The 21,733-nt window shown below is 39.6% G+C and overlaps 1 pseudogene; it reads left to right on the top strand.

Annotated features, from left to right (window-relative positions):
* The first annotated feature begins 20,950 nt into the window (after positions 1-20,950).
* Positions 20,951-21,421, top strand: LOC147448938 (uncharacterized; annotated as a pseudogene).
* The last annotated feature ends 312 nt before the right edge of the window (positions 21,422-21,733 follow it).

Genomic DNA, 21,733 nt, shown 5'->3' on the forward strand with positions numbered 1-21,733 from the left:
CTTAGAAGTAGGAGACCCTGATCAAACAACCAAGTATAGAAGTATTGGTAACCTTTTAATTGAACATAGAAATGTTTATTTTAATATTTTAAATCAATGGCTTATCTACCTAGTGAATGATATGCTCCAAAATGTATGAATTAACACTGCATCTATGCACATAGTATAGCTATGATAGATTTTAATCATCAAAGATCACTTTTAGTATCTATTTTAAAACAAATAGAGCTAGGAGTATAGCCTCTAAAATTTAGAATTATGCATTTGCACTAAGACACTATAGCTAAAAAAACAGCCTCTAGTGCTTAGAATTATTTATTTATCTATTCTAGAAGAAATAGAGCCAAGAGTATACCCTCTAAAATAGTTTAGAATTAGACATTCATATATAATACATTTAGATATGAATTTATCCTTTATAAGGCTTTTAATATTTATTTTTTTATAGTATAACAATTTTGCTAAAAGAATAAACTGCTATGCTTAGAATTATACATGATTTTATCTATTTTTATTTATAATGTTTTTAACATTAGAAATAATCTATTTTCTTAATAAATTGAAGTATTTTTTTAAGTTGACAATTCAACCTTTTTATGTCGAGGGTAACCTAACACTTTGGTGAAGGAATTGTCCCTAAAACACGTAAAATTGGGCTTTTTATACTATTTCAAATCGATCGATACTGTTTCGATCTTTACATATCGATTAATAGTCTTTCAATCGATATTGTATGGATCCATAGTCTTTCGATTGATATGTATACAGTAAAATGTTTTTTTGAATAAAGATGCCGTGGCAACGAATAATACACGTGAATAAATCTTTGAACCGTATTAATCGACCATTATTCACGAATAAAAGAAATGTCGAATAATGAATCATACAACTCAGGATGCAGGTTAGCTTAATCTAGGGAGAACAATATCAGATTTTTCTTCATGTATTCTTTGTAGATCACCAGGTACTATTGTACTTAGTGAATAGACCATGCAATAATGGCCGAACAGTTTGATGGTTCATTATATTGCTAGAGTTTGACTTCACGATAATAGTCACGAAAGGGATTACTCATCAAGGGCGGACCATTTGTCTCAAGATCCATAGAGAAGCACTTCTTGGAGTTGACAATGACTTGCAAGATTCATATCTTTTCACCATACAGATGGTACGGAGGTGGAGCGAACATGTGATTCCATTGCTCACCATTGGTTCTATACAACTTGAAAGGCATTCATCAGTCATTCAACAAACAAGCAGGACGTATAATAAAAATGAAAAATGACTTATTTATTTGCAGGTGACATGTAGAAAAAGCTAAGGGTTATGCAAAAACGACAAATTTGTAGACATTTCATTATATAAGTGCTCTTATGAGCTATGGTCATTTATGCCCGATCAACCAATATATGCCCAAGCACCATGTTTTCTCGCATGTTTCTGTTCCGACCTGGTTCAACCACCTAAGGGAAGAAACCCGCTTGAAGAACCAAACATTTGCTTGCAGAAACCTACACAAGAGCGCTTTTTGTAGGCCGTGTGTTGCCCAGTGTGAACAACACTAAGGCCGGGCATTGGGTTTAGACGATCGCTACGGATATGTGCAAGCGTGTTCATTTTCGGGGAGGCCGGAGGGTGTCGCCCAAAAAGTGCGGGTCCGAAAAGGAAATTGAGTTTTTTGGCCAATAAAATGATGCTAGCCACCGTTTCGTCTGAACCCGGCCTAAAGCCGATTGGAAGGTGTTCAGAGCAAACGCGTAGTCTGAATGCGTCGTAAGTGTATTTTGGCGGGAGATACCGCTTCTCCTTCCTCTCGTAGATAGGTTTTCTTTGAGCGCCAAATTCAAATCTTTAGAAAGGTTATGGCTCCGCCAGCTGGATATGGCACCTGTCGACGTCTGTCTCGAGTCCTCACTCCTCACTGCGGAGTCCTCGGTCTCCCCGCTTGATGTTGCCCCTCCGAGCTCCATTTTCTATGGGATTCTGAGCTCGGTTCGTACCCCTGCTCTTTCGTGACCCGTATATTACTGCACGTTTGCTTGGCGAGCTGGATGCTCTCGTGCCTTCGGCTTCAGGAATCGGGAGCCTGCAGTCGTCCCCAATCCTCGACAGCATTCCCATGCGATACTGCAAGGATCCCTGCGCTGGATCTCGAATGGAGCTAGGCAAAGGGCCGGCTATGGACACGCAGCAGCGCAGGCTGAAAACGGCAACAGACAAGGGGAACACCAACGTCGAAGAGTAGTTGTGGCAACACAATCACAAGAAGTTTTGGACAAATTCTCACAATAATTCCCAAATTCTGACTTATCTCAACATCATGAGCTTCTGTGAGGGTGGCACCGCATACCTAGCTAGGTAGGATTGGGGGTAGGCCCCCCCACCAGTGAGGCCGGCGGTCCCCTGTCCCCAATTGTACCTAGCTAGGTATGCGGTGCCTCTCGAGCAAAAGCTCATGATGTTATGCATTGTATGAAAAACACTCAAAAAGGCTCCGTTTTCTTACATGAGAAATTTTTCAAATCTTCTTCTGAATGCAGGGAGCTGGTGGAATCTAGTGAGGTGGTCGCATATCATGTCTACCATCACCATCATTTCTGTGTTGTCTTCTTCCTTCTTCGCTTTGTCATCAGGGGCCGAGACCATAGGCCGGAAGGCTAAATCAAGCTTTTTCTCGTGTCTCTCCTTGTCTTGTCTATAGTCTTGCTTTTAGAGGGAGGAAGAGCATGCCAATGCCGGTGTGTAAACTTTAGACTCATCACACATTAGAGGTAAAGTGCGAAGTTGTTATGTTGGGCATGTAGATTTGGAGCGATGTCGAAGATTAGTCAGACCTTCATCACTAAACAATTCTTCTTGCTCTTTAAAAGAGGAAAAACACTGCTTGGTTATGGATGACAATGGAATGTCAGAGATACAATCTCTGTGTATAGGTCTCCTTTTGAATCTGGGTCTCCACTCGTTCCAAAGGAAGAAATCATTGACAATGTGTTTGATGACCGTTCTTTCAGCAGGCTGGTATGTATCATGGTTTGTCATCAATAGTCGTGATAATAGTTATAGATATATATCCGCGATTATTATCGTGTGTATCGTCGCGTCCCTTATCATTATACAACTTCTCGAAAGGTGCTCATTGGGTGGCCTATATGAGCATCTTTATCCCGCGTGAGAAAACGAAAACCAATGAAAATATGCTTGTATAAGTTCAATGATGGTGAGTCTTATGTTTTCACTCTTCAAAATGATGGCAATGAATAAATAGCAGTTTCACTATTATTTAGTTGACTCTTGATAGTGCTTCTTGTGATAGTAGAAGGATCTATTACTAATAAAAGACCATAAAAGCAAAAATAAATAGGTAGCAAGATTGCTTTCATGATTAATAATGAGAAGCTCTTGGCTAGAGAAAATAAATCCCTAAAGGATAGTTCACCTACATGGGAGAAAATATTTCCATGTTAGCAAGAGGGAGTCACACATCCCACTTGTAAAAAAACATTTCTTTGTGGGAGATAATAATTCCTTAAAGGGAAAGTATACTACTATATGGGGTTCTCTTATCCTCTTCAATCCCTCGTGGAAATCTCTGCCCACATAATTTCCGAATTTCAACTTAAAAAAAAAACGTGTGAAAGTTGTAATCTTTCATATAAGGGAATTTCCAAAAAACTTATTGTCGGAAGGGCTACGTTATGCAAGCCGCAACGAGGCTAAAATTGCTTTGCTGCGTAAAGAGCTAGAGTCGAAGATTATGCATGAGGAAGATGATATGGACACTTTCCTTGCTAGTGTCAAGGATATCAATGAGCAACTCATTTCTGCATGTGAAGTCATTTCAGACAGTTTCCTAGTGCAGACTGTTCTTGATACCTTACCAGATTCCTACCAGACTTTTGCTAGTACTTGGAGACTGATGACCCAAGGAAATCCTGAAGTTGTCAAGTTTGATGCATGATGCACATTGCTGTTGCAAGAGTCACTCTCCAGAAAAAATAGGACTAGACAGCGTGCAGTTGAACAGGCTTTTATTGCTTCTCAAAGAAAGGGTGGTAACAGCAATGCAGACACTTCTTATGGTTCTGCTGCGAGTGGCAAAAATTATGTTCCTAACGCTTCTGCTGGCAGTACTTCGTCTGGCAATTCTGGTGATAAGGGAAAAAATAAGATGCGTTGCCATTATTGTAAAGCCAATGATCACTTGATCAAGTCGTGTCCTAAGTTGAAGGCCAAAGAGGCTAAGAAGAAAGATGGTGGTTCCAATGCAAATGCTGGTTCCACTACAAATGCAACCATTGTTGAGTCTTCTGTGAAAGGAGACTGTGTTGCTGATGTTGATGTAGAATGGGCTTTTAGCGCAGAGTGCACTTACAATCCTGCTGTCCATGATGCATGCTTATCAGTTGCTGCAGATTCACATGTGTGGTATTTCGATAGTGGTGCTACAAAGCACATTACCTCACATCGTGAATTGTTTACCTCTCTCGAGTCTGTCCCTCATGGGAATTCAGTCACTTGTGCCAAAAATGCCTCTTATCCAGTTCAGGGAGTTGGAAAGATTGTGCTCACTGCTGCTAATGGCAGTTCCTTCACACTTGTTGATGCACTTTATGTACCTGGGATCAAGAAGAATCTCTTGTCTGAATCCGCACTTGCTAGACTTGGACTTGTAGTCAAATTTGTGGATGACAGATGTACAGTTCATGATCTCAGTTTTGGTGATGAAATTGTTGCATATGGGCTTTTGTGCCGTGGGCTGTATAAGCTCACTTTGTATGACAAGTGTGGACAAAACTTTGCAAATGCTGTTGCAGATTCAAGGGCTATTTTAGATGCAAAACTTTGGCATGCACGTTTTGGTCATCTGAATTTTGTCAGTTGCTGCGTTTGCAGAAATCTGATATGGTTGCTTCTTTGCCACCTCTTGAAGCACCTGTCAAACATGTTTGTGAAGGCTGTATTTTGGGTAAGATGCAACGTTCTAAATTTCCAAAGGATGGTTCAGTTCGGGCAACATGCAGGTTGCAACTTGTGCATAGTAATGTTTGTGGGCCCATGCAAACTCCGTCCTTGGGCAATTACCTGTACTTCATGACTTTCATTGATGATTAATCCAGGCATGCATGGGTATTTCCGCTTAAAGCGAAGTCCAAAGTTTTTATGTGCTTCAAACAATTTCTGGCTATGGCTGAAAATGTCTTGAAATGTACTATGGGCACCCTCCGTTCCGATCGAGGGGGGGAGTATATGTCTCATGAATTTAATGCATTTCTGGCTAGTCGTGGGATAAAACACCAATGTATAGTGCCTTATACACCTCAGTAAAATGGTGTTGCTGAGAGGAAAAACAGGTCACTGACGGAAATGGCACGATGTATGGTCAAAAGTCAAGCTTTACCGCATTCTTTTTGGCTTGAGGCCATCATGTGTGCCACTAATGTACTTAACAGGTGTCCTACGAAAGCTTTGCAGTCTATTACTCCACATGAAGCATGGCATGATAGAAAGCCTTCTATTGAGCACATGCGTGTTTTTGGCTATTTGGCATATGCTTTGGTGCCACAAGTGCAGCGAAGAAAATTGGATGATAAGGCTGTCAAATGTATTTTTGTTGGTTACAGTGCTGAAAGCAAAGGTTACAGGTTGTATAATCCGCAAACAAAAGGTCTTTTGGTTTCACGGGATATAGTGTTTGTGGAAGATTCTGTTCAACCCTTGCTGTCATGTACTAGAGACAGTAATGTAAGCTCACAGGACATTTATGACACTTTGTTGCCTCTTTTCAGTGGTGGAAATACGAATGTAAGTTCCAATGAGGCAAATGTACAGCCTATGGGGGTTTCTGAAAATGTCGTAGATCAGCCTATTACTGATGCATATGTACATGATGTACTTGATGAGGAAAGGGCTGAAAATGAGCAGGCTAGAGGTATGCCAAAATGGCTGGTGCACACTTTGCGTGACAGTAAATTGGATGCACCTTTGTCTAGTCGTACTCATTCAGGCTCTCGCCATGCATATTATGCATCAGATTGTTATGCTTTGGCTGTGTCTAGCTTACATGATGTTGAGGAGCCTCTGACTTTTGATGAAGCAAAAAATTCAGAAAATTGGATGGCTGCCATGCAATCAGAATATGATGCACTTATAGAAAATGACACATGGACTTTATGTGATTTGCCTCCTGGCAAAAAGGCCATTGGTACGAAGTGGGTTTACAACTTGAAACGCAAGCCGGATGGTGAGATCGATCGCCATAAGGATCGACTTGTTGCAAAGGGTTATGCACAGCAAAAAGGCATAGATTATGAAGAGACTTTTGCTCCCACTTGTCGTATGACTATTGTGAGTTTTCTATGTGCATTGGCAGCTCATTTTGGTGGGGATGTACATCAATCAGACATTGTTACTGCTTTCTTGAATGGTGACATATTTGAGGAAGTGTATGTAACGCAGCCTCGTGGTTTTGTCATAAAAGGACAAGAGGACAAAGTGTGCAAATGTAACAAGGCTTTGTATGAGTTGAAGCAATCTCCTCGTGCTTGGTACGAGAAAGCTGACACTCATTTGGTCAAACAAGGCTTTCGTAACAGTCCAACAGAAAGCACATTGTATGTAAAGCGTGAGGGTGATGTATTTCTCATCGTGGTTCTTTATGTTGATGATTTGCTGATCACTGGACCAAATGAGAGACATATTGCTAAATTTAAGGCTGATCTGAATGCTACTTTCAAGATGAAATATTTGGGGCCGTTGAATCATTATTTGGGTATACAGTTTAAGCAGTGTGATGGTGGTATTGCCTTGTGTCAGAAAAGTTACATAGAGACATCGCTATGTAAGTTTGGACTTGAGGATTGCAAACCTATTGCCACTCCCATGGAAACAGGTTTGAAGTTGAGTCTACATGATGTTGGTGATCCTGCTGATGTCACTCTTTACCAAACTGCTGTTGGCTGCCTCATTTATGTATGCAACACGAGGCCGGATATTCAGTTTGCAGTCTCACAGGTCAGCAGATTTATGCATAGCCCAGGGTCTAAGCATTGGCAGGCTGTCAAGAGGATTTTCCGCTACCTTAGTGGCACTTTACATCTTGGCTTGTTTTATTCCAAGGGGGGATCATTGCCACCAGACTTACATGATTTTTCAGACTCAAATTGGGCTGGTTGTTTTGACACGCGAGTGTCCACAAGTGGTTTTTGTTTCATGCTTGGCAGTTCATGTATATCATGGTTGAGCAAGAAGCAACCTATTGTGGCCACTTCGAGTTGTGAGGCTGAGTACAGGGCAGTCTTCACAGCTACTGTTGAGTGTGTATGGCTCAGACGCCTTATGGCTGATTTGGGTGTTGGACAGGACACTGCCAACACTATCTACATTGAGAGTCAGAGCGCATTGGCAGTTGCAAGGAACCCAATTTTTCATGCTCGCACAAAGCACATTGAGGTGCATTACCACTATGTTAGGGAGAGGCTCTCAGCAGGAGAGATCAGCTTGGCTTATGTGCCAACACAGGACAACCTTGCAGATCTTTTCACAAAGGCATTTAGGAGGTTTTTCCCCCCGTGCATTGTATATACGCCCATCACTCTAGGGCTATCTATCTTTCCATTGCACACTAAGTAACACACTCTCTATTGTGTGCCTTGAGCTTCCTTCGTCTTCTCCAAGCTGTGTGCGTTTCTCTGCAACCCTAATTCCAACATAGATCCCTATTTTCCCTCTTTTGGATCCATACTGTGGTCGGTCTGCCAGCTTAACCAATATTCTAGCTTTTTCTCCCCTGGCACTTCCCCATATTAAATGATGAGTTTGACATGAGAAAATCATTTAGGAGAACTAGACATTAGTTATTATGATACTTCTCAACAAGGTATCAAAGCATGGTTGCTTTTTCTTCACAAAAATAGAGTGTTTTTTGTCTTGCGCGGCTTCACCTTGCGGGCGCAACAAAAATCAGCAATTCAACAAAATATAAAAGCATCATAACTTTTTGCTTGAAACTCGGATTTCAATGTTTGAAGAGTTGTTATCAAGGTTTTGGGATGTTCCGGAGCTGTTGGTCATGACAGATTTGTCAAATTCTGCACCGAAAGTAACTTACAAGAAATTGATAACTATTTTCAACACGTTTTCAATTAAAATCATGAAGAGGTATGAGTTTTTAAAATTTCAAATCTATTTGTGTTAAGCTTCTTGTTATGATCTTTGATTTACCTTCCATGCATCATATTCACTTCGATCTGCATAAAAGAACTTAGATCAAGAGTTAATTATGTTGTATTCAATTAGATATCTACATTGATACGTGTTGAGTTTTTTGCTAGATGATTCTTGGATTTTCTTTTCATGGATTATATGTAGTGCGATTTGTGTAAAAGAAATAGAGTAAAAGTTTAGAATATTGAAATTACAACATCTTTAATCCTTCGTATTGTATAATTCTTGAATTTTCTTTTTATGTATGTTAAAAATTAAGCATGTTAAATTTACATCATCTTCAATTCGCTTTATATATTGAAAGAAGTATATAAATTGATTGATCTTTATACTTATATTTCATACATATCACATATATTCTTATGCATGTACATCGAGTTACATCAAAGTCATATCACTTGAAATCTTTTTAGTTTTCTTTTTGTTTTGATTGTGTGTAATCTATGATAAAGATGAAATCGATATATATATATATATATATATTATTGAAATTACTAACAGTTACACATCTTGATAATCTGTGTTGTATTCGAAGATTCATGTTAAAAAATTATGTTTGAATAGTTCTTTTTATTCTTTTTATATGATTATTAAAGTGTTATGTTTCAATGATTTATATACTTACATCTCAAATAATTACAATTTTCATGATTTGTTTTATAATCTTCAATCGATATTGACTTTATTTCTCTTCTTTGTGATTTTTGATGATTTATCAAAGAGTTATATTTTAACGATTCATTGAAGAGTTTTATTTTGATGAATTATTTTCTCTTTTGATTGGAAAAATCAAAGAGTTATATATGATCATTATAATTGATTGATTTATATCATTTATTTACATATAGATGTTAAAAAGTTATAATTTGATAATTTATCGAAGAGATACATTTTTCAGCCAAGTTATAAAAAACTTATAGTCTTTAGTTATGATCATTTTTTATTGAAATTTATAATTTCATGTGATGATTAGGAGTCGTTCTTACTAATCAATCATTGTTGAGATGGTTATTACTCCATGGAGTTGTTCCATGATGTGTTTTCATGATGATAGAAGTAGTTCGTATTATTCGTTCATTTCTATTTTCTATTTTAAAATGATTATTACTCCATGGAGTTATTCAATGATGCCATGATGCATTCCATGATGATTACAAGGCGTTCGTATTGACTGTTTGTTATTGAGATTATTATTATTCCATGGAGTTATTCCATGATGCCATGACGCGTTTTCATGATGATTAGAAATTGTTTATACTGATCATTTAATATTGAGATGGTTATTATTTCATGGAGTAATTCCATGATGTCATGATGAGTTTCCATGATGATTACAAGTCATTCGTGCTGATTATTCTATTATTGATATGGTTATTATTCCATGGAGTTGATCCATAAATGCCATAATGTGTTTTCATGATGATGACAAGATGTTATTATTGATCGTTCATTTTATTAAGATGGTTAGTATTTTATGGAGTTATTCCATGATGCCATGATATGTTTTCACGATGATTACAAGTTATTTGTATTGATTTTTTTTTATTATGCCATGGAGTTGTTCCATGATTCCATGATACACTTCCATGATGATGAAAATTCGTTCGTACTAATCGTTCATCTTGTTGATATGGTTATTCTTCCATAGAGTTGTTTCATAATGCCATGATACGTTTTCTTGATGATTATTTATTTTTTGTATTGATTGTTTACTATTAAGATGTTTATTCTTCTATGGAGTTGTTTTATGATGCCATGATACATTTTCATAGTGATTAAAACTTGTTCGTACTAGTTGTTTATTACTGATATGATTATTGGTTTATAGAGTTGTTCCATGATGCCATGATGCATTTTCTTGATGATTAATTATTGTTCATATTGATTCTTTTTCATTGAGATGATTATTCTTCCATGGAGTTTTTGCATGATGCCATGACGTGTTGTCATGATGATTAGAAAGTGTTCATATTGATCATTCATCACTAAGATGATTATTCTTTTATCGAGTTGTTTCATGATTTTATGATATGTTAGAATTCATTTATACTAATCCTTTATCATTGAGATGATTATTATTCCCTGGAGTTGTTTCATGAGGTCATGATGCATTTTCATGGTGATTACAAATCATTCCTACAGATCATTTTTCATTCAGATGGTTATTCTTTCATGGAGCTATTCCATAATGTCGTGATGTATTTTCATGGTGATATTAGAATCCATTCATATTGATTATTTATTACTAAGATGGTTATTCATTTATAGAGTTGTTCCATGATGCCATGACGTATTTTCATAATCATCTTTTATGGAGATAGTTATTTTTCATGGAGTTGTTCTATGAGACATGCTATATTTTCATAATGATTAGAAGTCACTTCTATTGATTTTGTTAGTAAGAATTTCTTTCATTCGTGGATTTGTTCCATAATACCAAGATACATTTTCATGATGATACGGATGGTTTCTTATTGAAATGGTTTTATGTTCCATAGCATTGTTTCATGGATGACTTAGTATAATTGAGATAGTTTTTTGTTAGATAGAGTCATTTTAATATGATGATAATTTTTCATGATGATTTATTATAATTGAAAGAATTATTATTGCATGAAGTCAATTCATTATACCATGTTGTTATTTTAAGCTCATTTGTAATGATTAAGATGACCGTTTTGTGATTCCATGATATGGTTTTATGATATTTTGTTATATTTATTATTCTATAGATTTATTTTATGATGCCATGATGTTCTTTCATAATGATTTCTGGTGATGTAGATAGTTTTTACTTCATTTAATTATTTCGTGATGATTTATTATAATTTCAATGATTTCTTATTTTTATGATGAAAACATTATTTTGAACTTACGATCCTCAACTCAGTTGATCCTAAAAAAGGCTTAATTCTGATGTTGAATTAAAATCCATTTTCATGCTATGTTCTTTACATGCATCATGGCATACATTTAAGAATGCCACTAGTGTGCAAAAATCTATGGTCCTTGACAAAAGTTTTGGTTGACTTAAAAGTTCCAATAACAAAGTGCATCGTAAGTAACATAGTGTATTTTAGGAAATTTTCATTAATCTTTGTTTGTAACCTTCAAAGAGGGTCCCAGACTCATTTTCCCCTCACCTGGTCACAAACTAATTTCATTCTAACAACTTCATATCATGAGTTTTTTTTCCCCTTTTGCGTATAGCTCCATGGATCGAGAGCTAAAGGAGCCTTTCACCATTAAGTAGCAATATACACAGGAGGATGCCATGGCACGAGAGTTGCCCAGATGACCCTTTTACAATGCACAAAAGTTTCTGCTATTGGAAGCGTGGTGTTCCCAGCTTATGTCAGGCCAAGGGCTAGGACGGACATGCAGTCAAGGGGCGCTATATTTAGGGGCTAGGAGTCTATATATGGCACGGTTCGGTGGAGAGTTGCATGGTCCAGTCCCCCGCGGTCTAACATTGGTATCAGAGCAAGGTGGAGAGGAGGAAGGAGGGTGGAGCCATGGCGGAGAAATATGGCATGGTTCTCTTTTCAAGGCATGTACACTCTCTCTCTATCCCTCTCTCCCGCAATCGAAAGGGATACCGGTCAACACAAAAGCGAGGTTAGGTGATTATGGTTGCATGCAACCAACCAAGCAAGCAAGTGCGATGACGACTGATGTAGCTCTTTGACCTTCAAAGGCAAGGTATGCATAGAGTTGGTTTTTGTTTGCCAAAGTTTTTCAGAAATGCTGTGTAATTTTTGCATGCACTAGACGAGTAAGTGTTTTGGCCTCGCATCCACAAGCAAGGCTGGTAACAACTATTTTTACACACATGCCAAGCACAAGGTGCTTCTGTGGCTAGAACAAGCATGACAAGCCTCATATACTTTGCCTGCAACATATATGAGTGCAATTTAGACACTCCCAGTACAAGCACGGCTTGTGACAGTTGTTTTAAGCATTACCATTTTGTTGGCATTGAATCAATGTTTCACATGCCAACATGGCTTGAGTACTTGCAGCCCTGATCTGCTGCACGGATCATCAGCAGTTCACTTTTGATGCCCATGGAATCTCAAGGAGATCGGAACACCTTGTGGCTCGGCTTCATGAAGGGTGCACAGAGCTCCACATGGCCGACTTCTTGTCACTGCTTTCAGAAGCCGACAAAGATGCTAGCCCAGAGCTAACCACTTACAGTTGAAATTGCTTGACAAGGTCAATTTTTTGTGCATGATCGACAAGGTTGATTCTCTTTGCTATGGCATATGTCGTCAATAGCATTTGTTGGCAATGAGGCCAGACATAGTTATATGAAGCAAGGCTTCAATTTCTGCATCTTGCATTGAGCTTCCCCACGTTTGGTCTATGCTAGGAGCATACAAAATTGGGAAGGATTTGGCAATATGCTTGCAAGTTATTTCATTTCATGCCCGACGGGCATAGATGACGCAAGAGAGCGAAGTTGTGTACACGACAACTCCCACTTGCACAGCAAATATGGCTATCAACCATCTATGAGACATCAGATATGGCTATGAGACATCTATCCGATAGCCACATATGGCTATGAGCCATCTGTGAGCAAGTTTTCTCCTACAAAATTTCATGACAAGTGGTTGCAGCAACAACTACCAGGTTAGCCAAGTTTAAGTTTTTCCTGTTTTTTCTTTCCATTGATCCGAGCCTATCACAAATTTTTGTTTAGTATATTTTGTTGGTTTTCCTTGCTTCTAGAGGTTTACAATAAAATAAAGAGTGAGAAAAACCTCTTGGAAAAATTAAAAAAATGATTTGATGGGAATTTTTTCTTGACTAGTTCACCGGAGGTGAAAGGTAGAGGGAGAACCTAGTGGTAAAGGGAAGGGAAAATATGTAAATGTGAAAAGAAAAGATATGATGTGGTTGTGGAGCCATGCACCCATGATTCAAGGGTCATGAGTGGCTCATATCATCATGGCTTTGGAGCCATATGATGATTCAAACAGATGGGACCCAAGTGGAAGACTTGGTAAAGGAAGGAACCAGACACATGATTTTGCTGGATTTTGTCTTCATCAAAGTTGTAGCTGATGAGCTGGAAATTCTGACCATATTTTTTTAATAATTTTTGCATCTACGGTTCAGGAGATATGGCCAACATGGCGGACACTAGTTTTTTCAACTGTGGTGGAGACTACCCCCTCTACCTTTACACACACACCCTTCCTTTTCCACATTGAGACCTTCCCTAAAAATCGTCCATTAGTCTTCTCACCCTCCCCTCCTTCCTCCTCTCTCTCAAGATCAAAAAACCATCACAAATTCCTCTTCTAATCACCTCTCAAGTCATGCTTAATCTTGTTGTAATTCATAAGTTCTCATTCAACCCCTTTCTATTATTAATAGATATGTATTGATTTTATGTAGATTCTTTACATTTTAAAATAAGGAAGCTCTTGGACTCAAGCTATGGAGGAAGGAGTGAAGACAACACAAGTGATGATGGAGCCAATTAGTTGCAAATTGGTCAACAAATCACTTGGAAGGAGCTTCTTCATTGGTTGAATGTCCCTAATCAAGCTTCATTTGTACAAATTACACTTGGATCTTAACCTCACTCCTAATCACTCTCTTTCCTATATAAAGAGGCCTTCCCCTTTGTAATTTTAAGCCTCCCTCAGCCCCATTCAGTCGTTGTATCACTCACCATGAGCCCATAAAGCTCATACATTCACTCTATTCTTGCACATTCTAGAATGCAAATTGTTTCATGCTAGTAACCTCCCCTCCTCTTACTTATGTTTGTGTGTGAGTGTGCTTGATGTGATTTTGGCTAATCCTTGAGTGGTTGTTTAGTAATCTACATGCTATTTGTGTTGGGAGTGTTTGAAGTTATCCATTTCTTGTACACACACTAAGGTTAATGCTTCATTCATAGTGACATCTCTCTCTCTCTCTCTCTCTCTCTCTCTCTCTCTCTCTCTCTCTCTCTCTTTGTGTAGAGGTCCTAGTCCGCGCTTCCAAGACTAGGTGGTGCCCTCATCTCATTTCCCTTGTGGCGCAATGGAGTTTGTTTTGGTGTAGAGGCCGCCATTCCAAATTTCCTTCGTCACCTTGTTTACACTTTACTTGGCAATTACTGTCATTGTGCAAAGCAAGGTGATTTGGCCCGGCTTCTCCCTTGTGCCGAGATACTGCCATTGATTTGGAATCAAGGGCTTTGGCACACAAGTTTGGGGAACTGGCAAAATAGGGAATGTCAGCTCACAGAATCCGTACCAGTTTATTCTGTGCACGGCACTTATGATTTTGGTTCTCACGCTTGAGACCGTTATCGTAGCCAAGGGCTTACATTTTTGCATGCAAGGCATGCTAAGCAGGTGGCATGGATTCCACCACTTTATGCATTACGCTTCCGATATCACACTCGCAACTCTGTCAAGGACAGACTAAGTGATGGATTGTTGAACCTGATGGTTGGTTGCTATCAACACCCAACAATACTAAAAGGAACCTAAATCTAGGACTTATTTCACAGGCAAAGTGCCAATGCTAAGTCATTTTCATACAAACACGACCCTGCAAGGCAAGTAGATCAAGAAGTGGTTGTGTTTTTCTGTTACCTCTCTCAATGAGAGAGTCATAGCAGAAACTTGTTTCATGCTTCTAGGATATGTTGCACGTTAGGCATAAGATGCACACGAGCATGGCAATCAACTATACACATCATAGTCATTCAAGGAAAGTTCCGCAGCCCAGCAGGCTCTTCTTCTCTCTCGTTCTCTCTTTAAGGAAATAATGAAAACCTTCTAAAAAGCTTTTGATACGTGTTTTGCTCATGAGTCAGCCTGAGCCAAGGTGCTCTAACTTTCAGCTAGCACGTGGGTAAGATGCTACTCAAATTAGTCTTCATTGGTTCGTCCATTGAACACTAATTTGCACAAGGGCTATGAGCCACACAGGCTAAGAGCCATTGTCAGGCCAAGGGTAAGACCCAACTATTGGCATTCTTTGGGTGATTGTTTTCAAGAGTGAACAGATCTACCCAGGGAAGTATACATCGACGTTAATGGACAAGCAAGGGTCTTGTCATTCAGCATGTTTACAGTGTCATTTTTGCACTACATGTTTTCAGTGCGACACTCAATTTGAGTTTTTGATACATCTTCAACTCACAGCAGCTGATCTTTACAAGGCAGTATAGATGCAGCAATCACTTGAGACAGCATGGCTGTCCACTAGAGCTAGGCAGTTCACTTGTGTGGATTTCCTGCTCTCTCTATAGCACTACGGAGTGTCTATGGACATATTGTTTTGGGGTACGACCCGAGGGGTGACTGCTACATCACCCCATAGGCATTGAGGATCATAGTTGATCTGCATTGAGGATCACAGTTGATCTGCATTGAGGATCACAGTTTGATCTCTCTCAGTTAGACTTTCAAGGAAAGAATTCCGCAATCTACCAAGCGTTAGCGGACAAACCCAACTTTTCAAGTTGATTCCAATCATTATGTACACGCGCGGTTAACTATGTTGGTTGCCGTTACCTGCTAGTTGAGCAGTTTCTACAAAGGGTCTTACCAAGGGGTTTGACTACGTAGATTTTAACCAAAGGGGTTGGATTGCAAAGGCAACACCCACGGTTCCCAGTGCCATGCTGTTTGTTTTTCAGGTAGGAGATGTGCTCCTCTCCGTTTGAATACTGGTAAGTGAACATTACGTTCAAACCTCCAGGTACGCATCTATTAATTTGGTGTTATTCCATTTTTTGTATTCTTTGCTTGTTTTTTTTTTTTTTCAAGACGTATAAGTACGCTTGAATGTTACAGCGCCATGCCAAGGGCATGTCGGCACAAAGTATTTTGGGCCAAGTGTCCAATCTACCTTTTTGCCTTATGCTGTTACGAACCTATTTGTAGGGTTCGATTTGGCACATGTTGTCACATGGGATACAACATGGTCTAGGAACTCAAGGAGTTTGGTTTAGCCAGTGTGGAGCATGATAATGAGGGTCCCTCTCACTCACGTCGCAAAGTGTTTGTAGTTACCTCCACACACAAGTACAGCGCGTACTTGATGGATGTCACTTTTCCTGGCATCCTTACTTGAGACATATTCCACAAGGAGAATATGAGTCTCTGGGACTGACACTGGCGCCCAATTCGAAATGATGTTTCGCGACGAAGTCCCTAGGTGCTGGTCGCATCCATTCATTAGACCAATTGACGCACACAGTATCAGGAACAATTTTAGTGGCCAAAAATTGTCGGGTACTAAGTACAGACTTGTTGTGATTACAAGTGCTGTGAAACCACCTTAACGGAGGGTCGTTTCTACATATAGCAAAGTATGCTACGTTCATGAGAATGTCTCATGGTTGGTTCCTAGGTGTGACCGGGTTGTCACATTCTATTATGGTCCAACTTTTGCTGCACAGTCTACTACGTTCATGAGAAGGTCTCATGGTTGGTTCCTAGGTGTGACCGGGTTGTCACATTGTATTATGGTCCAACTTTGTTGCAAGATTTTTATGTAAGTATCGTGGAAAGTCTCGTCATGGAATTGCGGTTTGGATATGTTTGTGTTAAATGCATGCACACTAGGTGTTATGGGCCCTAGTATTTAGCACAAATTTATTTGGAGCGGCATGCAAATCCATGGACTTTATTCTTTTTGCACCCTTTTCCACTGCTAGTGCAATCTCTCTTGCAGATTTCGTATGAGTTTACACCCTGCCATACAAGGTGATGGTTGAGTATGGATGTTAGTGATTGGTTGCTAGAACCTCCAATCTACCTTCAACCTAGTTGGTTGTCTCCATTCCATATCGAGTATATGGCTGGATACTCAATGGTTGAGTCATAGTTTGTCATCAGTCGTGGAAGACTGTCTGTAAGTGGTTGGGGAAAGTACCTCACTCTTACTGCCGTTATTCATCCCATGGGCAGCTTACAAGTATTCTATTTAGTACTAAAGGATATGCTAAGCGCATACGTTAGTAAACCATGCTAAAGGATCTGCTAAGAGCATACATTAGCACAATGCATTATGAATAGGTGATTCTCTCCTTATTTTAGAATTTGCTTAGGTTAGGTTTTCAACTTTGAACACCTGTTGTGGTGGGGTTGGATACCGATAGTTTCATAAGTCAAGGACTTAGTAGGTGCGCTGACAGAGTATGTTGGCATGTAACCTTTGTTAGGGGTGAACATGTGGTTCTCTGTGTTCCAAAATGTTCAGAAGTCTGACATGAGGACACTCCCTATTCTATCTTTCAGTACCTATGACCTTTTCAAGATATTCACATGAGTTATCATGAGTTACCATTTAGATACGGGTGGTTGCAAAGGGACAACAATGTTGAAAATCAAGATGTTGCTCTTGGTTTCATTGAACCTCCTCACTGCACCAGGTATTGGTCATATGGACAATTGGCCCGTTTAGAGGATGCCAATAAGGAAAACATCAGTGTTCTTACGAAGATACTACCACTTGTGTTTTCGAGGATGAAAACGCTTCTCCAAGGGGGAAGTAATGTCAGGCCAAGGGTAGGGCCAAGGGCCAGGATGGACATGCGGTCAAGGGGTGCTATATTTAGGGGTTAGGAGTCTATATATGGCACGGTTGGGTGGAGAGTTGCTTGGTCCAGTCCCCCACGGTCTAACAGCTTAGTTTACTTTTGAACAAACTTGAATACTTCACAACAAGTGGGTGTAGCAAGTCTCTCTCTCTCTCTCTCTCTCTCTCTCTCTAGACTCTCTTTGCTCATGTCTGACCATAATGTGAAGCTCAAAATTTACGACTCCGTGTTTAAGTCTAAAAGTTGGTTGGTCATTAGTATCTACTACCAAAAGGCTATTGAGATGGAGGATAGTGTGAAGTGAGATCAGGCAATGCAATCTGAGTGCAGCTCGATTATGGAAAATGAAAATTGCTAACTGATAGATTTATGAGAGGGGAAACAAGCCTTGCCTTGCACAAGGCTATATAAGAAAAATGAACAAAGATGTCGACCTTGATGAGATTTTCTCTTGGGTAGTCAAGATAACTAAATTCCATCTTCTACTTGGACTAGTACCCATTGAGGACATGGAACTTGTCTAGATAGACATTAAGACGGCTTCCCTTCATGGGGGTCTTGACAAGGATTTCTACACAAAACAACTAGAGGATTTTGAAGTCAAAGCTAAGAAGCCTAGAAGGGCAGAATTGGTGTGTAAAATATGTAAGGCATTGTATGGCCTAAAACAATGCAATCCCAAGGATATGAAAGGAGCCAAGAAGATTGTTTCTTGTATACCCTGAAGTTCAATTATCATCTTGATACTTTATGTTTATGATATGCTTATTTTCGGGAAGCCAAAAGACAAGATTGTCATTTTGAAGCAGTCCCTTGGCACATAGATTTCTATGAAACATTAAGAGATGTGTATTACTTGCTTGGTTGTGAATCAAGAGAGATCAAAAGGGAGAGTTGTCACACAAAAAGTATATTCACAAGCTCTTGCAATGTTTAAAATGTAGGGGCAGGGGAGGTGGGGGGGATGCCTCATTGAGTAACCCAATGCAGTCATTTAGAAAATTGAGCAAGAATGATGCTCCCCAGTTTGATGTTGAGAAATCAAAAGGGGCCAAGTTTCCATATTCTTCAGCAATTGACATACTTATGTTCGCCATGGTGTCCATGAGACTAGGCATTGCTTTTGGAGTGGGAATGGTTAGCAAAAAGGATTGGTAAGCACTGAAGCACATCTTGAGATATGTGGAGGGTATGTTAGACGACTGCTTATGCTTTGGGAGTAGTAATGCATCCATTGTGGATTACATAGAAGTGGATTATGTGGGTTGTCTGGATAGTCAAATATCCACCTCTGGCTATGTTTTCCTTTTTCCTAGAGTAACCGTGTCATCATGGAGATCATGTCCCTAAGACTATATGTCATCTTCCGCCACCACAGAGACAAAGTATGTGGCAATTTCTGATGTTACCAAGGAAGCTGTGTGATTAGGTCACCTTGTGGGAGAACTTGACATCACTCAAACTCTAGTGTTGTATTGTGATAGTTAGAGTGTCATTACATTAGAGAAGAACCCCTTGTTCACTCTAAGTCAAACACATAGAAGTCTGTTATCATGTGATACACGATATATTGGGTACGAAGCCCATGGAGCTAGTCAAGGTTCATATGGATGACAACCCTGTGGATGATCTCACAAAGAGCCTACCCTCATAGCACTCTTCACATTGCATGGACATAATGGGTGTATGGTGACACCACTTGGATGCTTTATGGTTGTACAAGTTGTACATACATAGGCCTCTTGGGCCATGTCGGTGTTCAAGGGAGAAAGATTAGGGTTTGTGCGAGCTGGTAGGATATCCATCACACAGACCGTACCAACCTTCTCCCTATTTATTGGTAATACATTTCAATAACGAATAGTGAGGCATTTCAATCCTAAGTGAGAAATCAACCCAAAACTCTCTATGTTCTCCTTCCTCGCACACCACACCAAGTAGGCACACATTCGTGCACACACTCTTCACGATTATACATCTAAGGTGGCAGATGGGATTGTCTTTCTACTCAAGGCTTTTGAGAAAGTGCTTAAACCTTTTGGAATCTCACTTTTTGGTCCTAGAGTCTCTCGAAGAAAGACCATACTCTTTCCCTAACATTGACAACGAAGCAACAAGCCTTACACTTCAAGATTTTTTAGATAGTATCTAGAACTTTGAAGTACTCATAATGAGCTTTTTTGAGGTTGTTTTTTAAAATATTGTAGTTTTTATCAAATTACATGTGAGCTTCTAGTGGGTGTTCATGCCCCTTGACCAATGGGTTGGGTTTTCCCTCCATTCTTGTAGTGTCATTTCTCCAATAGAAACTAGCCACACTATGTAGATCCCTTTTCATGAATGGTTTAGTACATATGAGTCTCATCAAGGTTACATAGGACATGGCTAATAATTTATAGGCACACGAAGCAAATGCATTGGCACCTTTTTGAAATGACTATGTCTCACGAATGGTCACATATGCATCATTTATTGCCTTCTAATAAGTAGCTTGCAAGTCCTTTTTGTAGCTATGCCAATTTTTGTATGGTTGTACCATAACATGTTATTGACAGTTGGTGCGCGCATCTACACACTTTAGATTAAGTATATGGGACGAGAGAAATGCAGACAATGAGTGTCGGCTAGGGCCATAACAACCTTCATAAGATGTTAGAGGGTTGTCACAATGTAAATAAGGTGGTGGGCCCAAGCATGCTGATCTCTCTCTCTCTCTCTCTCTCTCTCTCTCACACACACACACACACACACACACACACACAATGTGCCGATCTTAACAAAGTGCACAAATGAAACCGAGACACTTGAATAATTGAATTCTCAAGGACAAAAATCCACTCTTATGACTGTTTTACTGTTTCTTTCTTTCTTGATGTGGTGGTCTGGTCTTGGGGAAAAGTGTGTCTCAACTTATAACTATGCCTCTTTGAAGTTCAAAAATGTTGATCGAGAATAAGAGGGAAAGGAATAACTCCGGAGGCCTGCATTATGAGGAAAATAGTGTAAAAATATTAAAAATTAGCTCAAATTCTCCAAGTTCCGGAAATTATAATTTCTGGCCGGGTCTATATATATGGGAGCTCAGTTTGTAGGGCAAAATAAGTAGTGCAATAGAAAATTTGGGTGAGATTTTGTATAAACGCCACGATTAGATCAGGAGCTATGGTCATGATGCAGCGAGGATCATCAGAAGGCCATCACCGCAACATCTTCTGGGTTAATGTGGTGCTTGTGGCAATGTTTCTGTGCCCTAATTTGCAGATTTCCGTCGCCAATAACGCGACTATTGCAGGTAACGCTATATTGCAGCCGCATAAAGTTCATGTCGCCGTCTCTGCATGGACGGCTACAAGCGGTGGCTGTCGAAAGCTACTTGCAATACAAGCGCAGTGCAAGGCAGAGGAGGACATCAACACGTGTATCGATGGCTGCTCCTTCCGTGACATTCATGTCTAATGCGGCGCGTTTGGGTCGGACAGCTTCGTCAATCCGGCGTTGTTCAAGCGGGTAGCCTTGAACGACTGTGTTGTGAAGGCCGATGGTGCACTGGCACCGAGCGAGGGCGTCACCTTTCGCTACGTCAGCGCTGTGGAATTCCCCCTCTCCGTTGCCTCTGCCACCATGCTGTGCTGATTGTCATTAGCAACTCATTCATTTGTCTCTTTACTCGTCAACTTTTGGAACCATCACGTCCTTGACCTGACCTTTTGACTCATTCTTTTCACTTTGTACTCAAAATTTGGAATCATTGAGAACTGTATACAAGCTGTTGCTTCAAGCACTTCTCGCATTTGATTTGTTGCCTCAACTAGTGCTTGGAATTCATCCATTTTAAGTTATCCACAAGAAGTTAAATTGGACAAATTCTCACTATAATTCCCACCTTGTGACTTACCTCAACATCATGAGATTCTTTGAGGGAGGCACCAGATACCTAGCTAGGTA

This window comes from Adiantum capillus-veneris, chromosome 10 (assembly GCF_014529385.1).
Source record: "Adiantum capillus-veneris isolate H3 chromosome 10, ASM1452938v2, whole genome shotgun sequence".
Classification (NCBI taxonomy): domain Eukaryota; kingdom Viridiplantae; phylum Streptophyta; class Polypodiopsida; order Polypodiales; family Pteridaceae; genus Adiantum; species Adiantum capillus-veneris.